This window comes from Pteropus alecto, unplaced genomic scaffold, assembly GCF_000325575.1.
Source record: "Pteropus alecto unplaced genomic scaffold, ASM32557v1 scaffold110, whole genome shotgun sequence".
Lineage (NCBI taxonomy): Eukaryota > Metazoa > Chordata > Mammalia > Chiroptera > Pteropodidae > Pteropus > Pteropus alecto.
In genome coordinates, this window is record NW_006431920.1 from 12,935,421 (window position 1) to 12,947,571 (window position 12,151).

A 12,151-nucleotide genomic window follows, 5' to 3' on the forward strand; every position below is an offset into this window, starting at 1 on the left:
TGTGAGACTATGAAGCATGGAAAGGAAGAATGACTAAACTGGTTTTGGCTCTCCATGTACCTTCTGAGCACAATTCCTCCTATTTCAAATGACTTAGAAAAAACATTTTTTGCTGCATGGATTTCCATTATTAAATGTTACCTAAAATTATTTCAGGAATAAAAACTCCTAGTAGCCACTGGATTTAACAAAAGAAAAAGACTTTTAAAAATAAATGTTCTTATTCTCTGATTATAAAACTCACACACATTTTAATTGTTGTAGTTTTATAATAATTGGAACAAATTTATTTTATAATTACTCTTTTCCAAAGGGTTCTTAGAGATTGAATCAAGTGACTTTTGTCATGTATGTCTGTCTCCCTTTGATGAGAACTATCTCTCTTTACCCACTCAATATGGTAAGCCCCCCAAACAGGCATGCTTGTGCTCTGTGAGCCTGTCTTATGCTAAATACAGTTGATTAGACCAGGAGTTAGAGTCTCTCTACCAGGATTCTATAATTTGGACTAAAATTAATTAATCAATCTGTATGGTTAATGTGAGGATAAATCTATATTGGAACCCTTTTGGTTGATAGTAACAGAAATGGAAATTTGAATGTGCTTAAACTACAAGTAATTTATTGTCTCATTAACTTAGAAGTCCAAAAGAATGTTGTTTACTGCATGGCTGGATATAGGTACTCAAACGACACTTTCAGAACTGAGTCTCTCTATTTCTGAGTTGATTTTTTGGGGGGATTGTCCTCATTCTCAGGCAGCCTCTTTTATAGCAGAGGAAGTTACCCATCAGTAGCTTCACACTTATATTCTACCATCTTAGCACCCCCAAAAGGAAGAAAAATTATTCACTGGTTCTAAAAAAATTCTCAGGAAATATTTTTATTGGCCTACTTTGGATTGTGGGTCCATGAACCAATAGCAAAGGTTAGGGCATTTCAATATTCTGAGTACCCAGACCCAAGTCAAAAATCTCACGCTGAGATGAGTCGTGCCTGAAAATCATAGACTGAAAATGGAAAAGGGGTGGTTCTTTAAAGGAAAATCAAGGTGCTTTATCTCATCACAGGGTCATACATTAAAAAAGAGGTTATCATCTTTTAAAAGAGGTTATCATCAATTAATTGGTTAATTGATCTGTGGATTGGCCATCTAAGGCCAGTCTTAGATTAGTCAGTTCTTGGATAGAAACTATGTAAACAAAAAGTTGTTAACAGAACAGACTGACTGGGTGGCTATATATAGAGGCAGGCTTTTTGTGATCTAAATGGCTGGCTGTATTGCTTTTTCATTCTGACTGAAGTTTGTGCAATTAATCATTAGGTTTTTTTTATAGCTTGGATTATGTTTAGAGGTAATGACTAAGGTGTTTGGGCCAATCAAATGATGATAATAGAGCATACCCAGGATTCCTCCCTAGTCTACCTGAATATTCAGTTTATCAAATTCCTGGGGTAAGTTCACGTATCAGGAATAAGCCTGCTTATTCAATATAGCATGGTAGCATGTTGACCTAGTGTGTCTTGTTGATTTGTTTGTTTGCTGCTATTGTGTGAATATTTTTGTCCCACAAAATTCCTATGTTAAAATTCTAATGCCCAATGTAATGATATTAGGCAGTAGAGCGTTTGGGAGGTGATTAGGTCATGAGAATGGAGCTCTCATGAATAAGATTAGTGCCCTTAGAAGGAGACCCAAGAGAGCTCCTTAGCTCCTTCCACCATGTGAGGACACAACAAGAAGTTGGCAGTCTATAACCCAGAAGAGGACCTTCACCAGAATCCAACCATGCTGGTCCCCTGATTTTAGACTTCAGCCTTCAGAACTGTGAGAAATAAGTTTTTTTGTTTATAAGATGTCCAGTCTGTGGTATTTTGTTATAGTAGCCTGAATAGACTAGACACTTATTTACTTATATTTGAAGAAAATGAAATTATACAGACCTGGTACTTTCCAAAAGGAAGGCAGAATGTGTGGTGTGCCTCTAGTCACATTCACTGTCCAAAGAAACAGATATAATGAGTTTTTTGTTTCTATAAAATAAAACTCTTTATTTGAAATAATTTAGAATAAATACATTTTCCCTCTTCGACAATTATAAAAATTCAATTTAATCCAATCCGGGTCAAGCCTCATCTCCTTTATAAATTCTTCTTTAATTACTATACCTATATCAATTTCATTCCACTTTCTTTTTCTACTATCTTCTTTAAGTCCAATAATAATAATGTGTTATTCATTGAGGAATTACTATGTGCCAGGCACCGTGAAAAATGTTTTCCATAGATTATTTCATTTAATTCACTCAACAAGATAGTTTAGTGAAGATGATGCTTGTTTTGTAGAAGCACAGAGGCTAAGAAACTTTGTCCAATGTCATATAATTAGTAATCAAGCATGACTGAATGCAGACAGTTTGATTCTCAAGCCCATATTTTACTACTAAATCTCTCACAGCACTTATAGTCTGTATTACCTATCTATAGCACAGTACCTGGCACAATGTTAACACTCAATAAATAATCATCATTGTTATCATCACATCATAATGGTAGGTTTTTATAAAGCTGTCCTGTATTTTCTTCTCCCCACAGCCCCCACAACTTGTGAGGCAGGCGTAACTTTTAATGTGTTATTAAATTTAATCTATCAATTAGAAACATATTGAATATTACTCTTTCTATAGAAGGACTAATAAACATTTTTTTTTAAATTCGAGAAGCAGAGGTCTTAAGAAGTTATGAAACTTCATAAGTTTCATAAATGTACCAATGATTTTAACTCTTGGCTATTTTTTAAAGTGATGTCAGGTAAAAAAATATAGAATGGACTTTCTGGAGCACATTCTCAGATACTCATAAGATTTATTTTAATTTAATTTAATTTTATTTCCAGCTTTATTGAGATTATAATTTATATATAACATTATGTAAATTTAAAGTGTACAATATAATGATTTGATACATGTATATATGGTAAAATGAGATTAATTTTATTTTTATCATAACATTTCCAGCTATTTTTAACACTGACTCATGAAATAACAAGTGTTATTTTATAATTTAGGATAGAACTAAGAATAAAATTGAAGTGTATTAGAAGAATATTGACTATATTTAATGCATTAGAAAAATCTTTCAAGGTTTGTTTTGAAAATACACCTCACCCTCATCTGGACCTCTTGTACCTGGAAAAAGGTCTCAATTCACAGAGAATACAATTATGGCAATTGAAGATTTTACAACTAAGGTATCTGGGGTCCTGTTTAATATGTGTGGTAGACAAAATTCTAAAATTCCTCCCCCCTCGCACAATTTCCCACTCTGATATGATGAGTTATCAAGACCTGATTAGTTACAATATTTGGCAAAGAGTATTTTGTAGATGTCATGAAGGTTAATATTTGATTGACTCCGAGTTAATCAAAAGGAGATTATCTGGGTGGGCTGAATCAATCACATGAGTCCTTTAAAAGGGAGAGCTTTCTTGGGTTGGTGGCAGAAGTCAGAGAGATTTGAGGCGCAAGGATTCAATATATTATATTGGCTCGAAGGTGGAGGGGGCCACTTACAAGGACCGTAAAGCAACTTCAAATTTCTGAGACAGACCAACCGCTGATGACAATCACAAGGAACTGAATTTTGCCAATAATCTGACTAGACTTGAGAAGCAGATTCTTCTCAGAGCCTCCAGATAAGATCCCTGCCCTACCCTGATTTCTGGTTTGTGAGATCCTAATCAGAAAATCCAGTCAAGCCCACCCAGACTTCTAATCTACCCAACTGTGAGATAGTGAACATATTTTAAGCTGCTCAATTTGAGGTAATTTGTTACACAGCAATATAAACCTAATGCAGACTTTTTTTAATTGGTTGACCCAAATGAAATTGTCAAAATTCACTTTTTTGATCTACAAAAATAATTTCAGTTGGTTCGGCCTAATATGATTTGGATGTGTGCAATCTAATACCATTTGGCCAATGGGTTCTTATAGACTTGACATTTTAGGAAGTCAATAAAAATGTTCACAGACTTTACTCCCCAAAATGCATAAGGCAAAAAAAAAAAAAAAAAGTATGTGTGTTGACTTTGTCATCAGTCCTACTCTAGAGAAAATGTTTCCTAGCTCTAATCATGTTGTTTCTAACTGCTGCTGTTACCAGTTATGAGCCTATATATTATGGCTTGTGTCTGTTCTAAAATGTGACCTTAAAGAGTTTGAGGTCAAAAATCATACTTTTATTTCCAGCACAATTTTTTTTAATGTAACATTGTCTTAAAAAATGAACATTGCAATGTTCCAGTTTATAGTCAAGGCCCTTTAAAATGCAAACAGTTAATGATTCAATTATGCAGAGTGACATGGGGGATTTTGTTTTGGCATGGCCCCTGGGGAGAAAAGATGTTTTACAGTTTAGATGATAGATTGAGACTTTTAAACTTTTTATATGCAAAGTAAAAGAGCAGTTGAGGAAAGTAAGTTCCCATGTGCAGAAATAGGACTCTTACTGCTGATGACTGAGCTGAAAATTCAATAAGCCATCCTTTCAAAACAGCTCATGAAAGCATTTGAGAACAAAAAAGGACAGAGGAATCTTCATTGACATAAAGAATCCAGCAATCCTGTTTTCTTCAAATAACTTGAAAAGCATGTTTTTTTCTCTATCTTTTACATATGTGGACGAAAAGATACAAAAGGTGAACTCGCTACAAGCAGGTGCAATGTTATGACTCCACGAAAGGGTTTTGAGACAGAGTAAAGACAAAACAGCTCCTCCTAGTTGTCAGTGAGGGTGTGGCATTTATTATCAAATCAGGAAACGTGTTTCTGGTGAAACCTAACTCTAAGATGATATAAAGAAATTAGTCATATATCTGGACCATTGTTGCTTCAAGGGCTGTAAATCAATGTTGCTCCATCCATCCAGACAACAAGAAGCTGTGGTTAGTTTATAAATTATGACCAGTTCACTAGAATCTCTCTACTTGGCAAATACTCAGGACCATGCTTCCAAATTGTTACTGTTCTTTGGGCAGCCCTTGTTCGTGAGTTTCCTCTTATAAATTTAGAATCCGCCAAATAATTTTACCAAAAAATGTTTGATCATTTGCAGTACTGTTTAAGGAGTAACACACAGAAACTATTTTCAAAACTAGCAAAAGAATATAGTAATAGGATAAGATACCCCATATTTGAAAGAATCTCTTTTTAATCTCATTAGAAAATAGACATGGTTTTTAACATCTTAGTTTGTGAAATTTAATTTCAAATGGTCCCCTTCTTTCCTAACCCATTGTGAATGTTCCTGATTCTTTTCTAATAATGTAAGCAGAAGCAGGCCAGGTAGTTTTAATATATTCTATTAACTAATAAAAAAGGAAAAAACTTTGAAAGCGTTGACATTATTACATGTTTCAGTAGGTCTTGTAGAATATTAGAATTGAAAGAGAACTTGGAAGTCAGCCAATACAATATAAGTATAAATGAGTATTCTTCAAGTACCAACACCAAGTGATTATACAGCCTTTGACTATGGCAGCCCATTTGAGTCTTACCACTAGAAAGTCATCTTTATGTTGAAACAAAATATACTTTCCTATAATTTCTATCTATTATCATGGAAGTTAAATTGTACTTAAGATTGTAGCTATTTTATTCTTATCTTGCTAGTTATTGTTTAATTATAGGTCTTTATCTAGTCACTATGAAAATTCTGCTAACATATTCATTCTATCAAACTACATTCTACATTGTACATTGATATATATTTCCATAGAAGCAATTCCCACAAATAGGATTTTAATTTCCAAATAGTATAGTCTTAAATATTATCTCAGAAACCTTTTCATTCTTTAAATCCATTCAAAGTTATTTCTAAAGTTTCTTCTAAAACATTCATATGAACTCAGATTGTGAAAACGAGTTATAGCTCCTTTGAAGTCAAGTGTTTTTTTTTTAAATTCCTCCAAACAGAAGTGTTAAAACTAAAATGTGAAGCAATAGTAATACTAATACAGTTAATATTGAAGATAAATGTTAAACACATTTTCTTTGCAAAGAGCATCTGTGAACGTAGAACCAAGAGTGGTTTCATTATAGACAAATCTTGAAATGTTATATTAAATTGCTTTATATCTCGGCAATTTTCTAAGATTTCAAAAAATTCACAAAAGTTTACTTCTAGAGGACTTAGCTAGTAATGACTATGATTATAAATTTAGAAAGGGAAGATCTTTACCCTGTTCCTGATGATTTTCCATAAGCACAGTTCTGATAACTCTTTGATGTTTTTCTCATTTTGTCTTTCCTTGGAGAAGGGAAGTGACTTATTGAATTTGTAGATTTGGGAAGAATAACCAGACAAGCCTGCTCATCTCTGCAATCCTCTTCTCCCCTAGTTATGACCTCTGTTCGTTGAGATCTTTATTGCTTCTCTGATCCTCCATGCAGTTGGCCTTGCGGGGGCAGTCACATGCCCTATGTGGGTCACTCTCATCCAGTGGCCCTGCAAACTGGCAGATGAGACTCCCTGAGACAGTTAGCAAAACTACCCTGCTCTCTGCTGAATGAATCACTTTCTTCATCTTAGCCCCCAACAGTCATCTATTTAGAACTCAGGCAGGGAAGAGCTGGCTGTTTTATCATCTATCTGTACTTCTCACCTCTAGGGACCCTAAAAGTGGGAAATCATGAAGCAGAGTAACAAAATCATTTGATTACTAAAACAGAGGGGAGAAACAAAATTTTTATTCTTGCTAGAAGTAAAACTTTAGCTCTTTACTTTTTCTCTTAGGAACAAAAGCAAGTTTAGAATACAAACCCATATTCCTTGCTAAGATATACATTCCAATATTCTGGGTATATGCAAAATATGCACATGAATACTTAGCAAGTGTAAATGTGTCATTATTTTATATTCAGATATTTTTGAAAGTGAAGTTAAATTGTAATTGACAAGAGCTGTTTTATAATCATGTACATTTTCAGCCCCAGGAGTAAGAAACAAACTAATTCAATACCCTTGTCTTACAAATAAGGAAACTGAGGCACAGAGTTTTTTTTTCAAGCATAGCACACAGATATGTGCTAGCAAAGAAGGAACTTGAATGCCAATTATATAAAAAATACTAACTGATAAAAACAAAAAGCCATAAATGCCACTCTATAGACCACTCGTATGCATCTTTACGATATATTAACGATGTAGGCAGATATAATTTTATCCAGTTTTTACAAAAGAGAGTGATTAAGTTATAAAAATAAGTACTTTTCCTACAATCATAAGGCAAATAAAGAATGAAATTAAACCTAATTTCTATCAGTGCTTCTTATACCAGATTACGCATATTTAGCACTTGATAGTAATCATACATTGAGATATAAAATGTTGGGTTAATTTTCAACGCAAAAGCATGTTCCTCTTAGAATAACAAGGAATCTTAGATTAGACTGTCCTACTACAGATTATTAATCATTTTCCTGGGTAGCTAAAAATGAAAATTGCTAAAGCAAGAATTATATAAATTATATATAACGATGAGCTTTCTGAGACAGTTCTTTTTTGTTGTCAATATTAATGATAGTTTATAACTCAAATTTTAGGCAGTGTGCAGCAAGGTCTCCCATCTCACCCAAACCAAGCAAGCTTGCCATAGCATCCTTGTCTTTGTCGTGAACAATAAATAGTGTGCTCATTTTCACTCAAGTTGTTTTATGCACTGTGAGGTCATTTGAACCTTATGGTCTTCTTTCACATCAGCGATTCTGACAGGAGAGTTTTCTTTGGATTTTGCTGCTTTAGCAAAAGTTCAATATTGAAACAATAGATGAGAGAGCATAAAAATAAATCATGAAGGCTGATATCTCATTTGGAAGAATGGCAAAAAAAAAAAAAAGAATACAGCATCACAAATAAAAACAGGTTGAGGGTCTAAAATCAGTGCTTGAATAAACCTTTTGATGTAGCTATGAGAACTGACTTACCCCAGAAACTGTCACCTCTGGCTTATAGAAGCTTCATCATCAAACCTCCCAACAGGTATTGACTGAGCATTTGTAAATATTTTCTGATTGTAAGAGACTGATTGTAAATATTTTCAATTTTGTGGTCCATTTGGTCTTTGTCACTATATAACTCTGCCATATTCCTGGCAGCCTAGATAATATGTAAAAAAATGAACATGGTAGTATTTTAATAAAATTAAATTTAAGTTTTATATAAGTTTCTCATGTTATAAAGTATTATTTATTTTATATTTTTCAACCTTTTAAAAATCTAAAAACCATCCTTAGTTCAAAAACTGCATCAGAACAAAAGGTGGGTTATATATTTGGGCCCTAGGTTTGCTGACTTCTAGGTTTAAGCTAGGTGTCCTAAAAAATAGAGGAATTTGGAATTACTGTATTAAGTGGCACATGTCCCTTGTTTTTAGTGTTCATTTAATTTTCTTTAATGCAATATATAATATATGATATGAATTTTAATATTTTTAATAGACACATATCAGATCATCAGCGCATTCTGGAAAAAATCACTACTCCCTTCTGATTTCTGACCTTGTGTCTACAATCCTCTCATTGCTCAAATGTCCCATTGGTCAGAACACATCGAGGTATCTGGGGACTAGCAACGACACTTTTATTTCCTTCCCAAGGAGCCTAAATAGTTCTTGTTTGCCAAACACTGCTTATATGGGGTTTGGGTAGTAAATTTTCTCACTTGTCCTGGCTTCTCATTATCCTTCCAACATGGAAAGTTACTGAAAGAGAGGGAGCTACAACATCTGTCTCCGGTGCTAGAATACTTAAGAATATTCAGTTGAAATCAAGTGTCTTGATAGTTCTTTTATTCTGATTATTTTGCTTTTTAAATTATTTTATTTTATTTTTATTAAAGGTAAATAGTACTACAAGGTTCATAATGAAAAAAGGTTGTTCTTACCCCGTTCCTTCCCATCTGTCTTTCCACCATCACCTAGCACACTCCTTAAACACATTTTCTTCCTTCCTCTGGTCTTCTCAATTCCACCATAGTTTTAGTAAAAATCAATATTTAGAGTTTCTGCTACCCTACTTTTTAATTTCTAAGAGTCATTTCTTATTCTCTGAATGCCCATACATATACAGATTAGTACTTTTTTCTTTTTTTCTCTTTTTTTTTCCTAATACAATATTTTCTCTGCTGTCATTGTTTTGGGGTTTTATTTTTGCTTTTCATTTTCTTTTATTTCTTTCATTGTCTTTGATTCCGATTTAACTGTTTTGCCATATGTCCATTTTGATCTTCATGTTAGAGGCTTTACTCAAATATTTAGTGACCTTTGGCTACCTATTCAGATTTAGAATCAAGGCTCTAAGATCTGATTGGAAGCTGTGCGTGTGCTGGAGCATATTAACTGGCATCACGGTAGGAGATTGGATTGGGGTCCAGCTATTTTATTTTATCTACAGATTATTATCTCCAAAGAGAGAGTCCACAGAGAAATTTTCTAAATTGCCACATGGAAGGTTTAAACACGTAATTTTCACTCTATCTTCCTGTTTTCAACATGGTGCTTCACCTCTACCATCCTTTCTGCCACTGGTTCAATTCACCCAGACAGTAAAATTCCTGGTTCCTGTGCCTGGATGAGGTGAGGGATAAGTGGGTCAGTCTTTGGCTTGGTGGAGCAAGGGACGGATTAAAGAGGGTGTCTTATTGCTCCTTATACAGAAACTTTTAAACCCTTCTCAGTCTCACTTTTCTCCTCCACCTTCACAGGTACCTTGTGCCTCTGAGGATTGAGCTTCTCAAGGTTTCTTGAACGTAAACAACCTTGCTTCTTATTGGCTTATTCTGTGACCTCAGCTATCAATTCTCTCTCTATTTTTCTTCTTCCAAAAATTTGTTGATATCTCTCATCTGTTGTCTTTATTCTTTCTTATTCTCTTTATTCTTGTGTTCTTTATTGTTTTTTCTCTGAACTATCATAGTGGTCCGGTAGTTCATATTAGTGGTTTCAGGAGGGTATAGAGAAAATGCACGTGCTCTATGACATTTTAGTAATATGCATTTTCAATGTTGCCAAAACGCCTTTTGAAAAAAATGCACCAATTTTTACCTCTAAAATCTGTGCACATATATATCTTTTTTCCAACTGACACACTTGCCAATACTGTATAAATTAAACTTTTTCATCCCTGCCAATTTGTTACTAAATTTTCTATTTCATGAGAGTAAGACCTATGTCTTGCTTGTCTTTCTTTCCTACACACAATGTGTGGCACAAAAACATCTGCAGGAAAGAGAATGAGCCAAAAAGTCAAGCATCCCAACTTTTCAACTGACTAGGAGTTTGTCTTTAGGCATGTTATGTTGTGCTTCTAAAGCTCTTTATATTAATCTGAATTTATCGCTAACACTCTTTTTAGAATTAATACCATAGGTGCTTGTATTAGACTGCTAAGGCTGTCTAAGCACAACAAAACTGGGTGCTTAAATAATAGATATTTATTGTCTTATGGTTCTAGAGGATAGAAAAGTCTGAGATAAAAGTGTCAGCAGGATCAAATTTTTTCTGAAGGATTGTAAAGGTAAAATTTAAACATTTAGGGAAACAGTCAAAGAAACACTACAGAGAAAATATGCTCTTGTTTTTAATTTTTCAAAAATTCTCTAATCATACCTCCGTCTAAACCATCTATTATGATTTGGGAACAAACAGAATTAGTAAAAACTTTAACCAATTTAATTAGTCCATAATTAAATCCCAACTTTGAAAAAGAACAATTAAAAGACAAAGATTTCATGAGTAAAGGAAAATACCTTCTAATTTGATATTTGTTGTGCCTAAATTGAGAATCTTAGTTCTTCAGAAGTTTACAAAATATCAGAACAAGCTTGATGTTCTAATTATAATTCCATGCTGTATTCATTTTTTGCTGCTCTTCTACACTGAAATGGGTTTACAATTTACGGCTTTAAATAGTTGTATTATTTTGTTTCAAAATTTAATTGGGCAAAGAGAATGGGAAGATTAATTGAATGTGTAAACTGGTAAAATACCAGAAATTTTTCAAGATTTTGTATAAATTGATGAAAATGTGAGCACTTTGCTGTAAAAAGAGGAAAAAGTATCAAGCATGTTTAAGATAAGATGTAAAGAAATTAGTGATCACACATAGCTAATAATTACTTTTAATTTCTAAATTAACCTCAAAATAAATGGATTCTACAGCTTTCAAACAATGAGTAAAGTAAGTTGAAAAATTAACAGAACAGTATGAGAGGTTTCAAAGCATTTCAGAAATAGTTGTGTTTCTGATATCACACTGTGTTCTATGATTGAAGACATGCCAACTTTTTTGCTGGTTTTTGATGGAAAGTCTCTGAGGTGCAAATAATTACCAATGCATCAGATCTGTTCAAGAAATTTTTAAATAAAAACCCAAAAAGATGGGCTTCCGAAAAAAAAATAATTTTTTTTTCCACATAATGAGTTTATCTTCACTAAATTTTAGCAAGATCTGGACATCTACAGCAAGTAAATCTGAGTAAACTTACTTTGACTTTACAAGCTCTCAGCTAAATTATTTCAGTATCTAAAATGAAATTCAAAAGCAAAACTTGCATTTTTATACATATGAAAGATGTGTAAAAATTTTTAGCTTTTACATATATGACATTTGTAGATTTATAAGAGACTTTTAAAGATAAATTTCTTTTTCTGAAATGGCAGAGCTCCTGATCACAACTTCTTTGCATGAACTGAATTAATGGGTGGACAAAGCAAATTATTTAGAAAGTCATTAAGAAGTTAAGGTAAAAGTCTGTATATTTAAAAATAAAATCCCAGTTTCTTTTCTCTATCATTAGGTCATTTGCTTCTATCACACAGCATTTTACTCTGGGAAAGATACAATATTTGAAAGCCACACATTCAGGAGAGAAAGAGGGAGAGAGAGGTAGAGAGAGAGAGAGAGAGAGAGGGAGGAGAGAGAGAGAGAGAGAGAGAGAGAGAGAGAGAGAGAATTTAAAATATGTGCAATACAAGCAGAAATCACCAAGTAATATTAGTTGCTTAGTGTGGAACATAATTCATATGTCCTAAGTCAATTTTACTACAATTTAGGACTTAAACTATAGCTTATGTGAATTGTTCATGTCATGG

General features: G+C 33.4%; 1 long non-coding RNA gene across 1 annotated transcript in view; it reads right to left on the reverse strand.

Moving 5' to 3' along the window:
* LOC112475399 overlaps positions 1–6,510 on the reverse strand; it is a 28,809-nt gene extending 22,299 nt beyond the window's left edge. The window contains exons 1-2 of the long non-coding RNA XR_003044712.1: positions 6,241–6,510; positions 1,945–1,998 (exon numbers count right to left, since the gene is read on the reverse strand). This is a non-coding gene — a long non-coding RNA (uncharacterized LOC112475399). The remainder of the gene's footprint in view (positions 1–1,944; positions 1,999–6,240) is intronic.
* Positions 6,511–12,151: the final 5,641 nt, after the last annotated feature.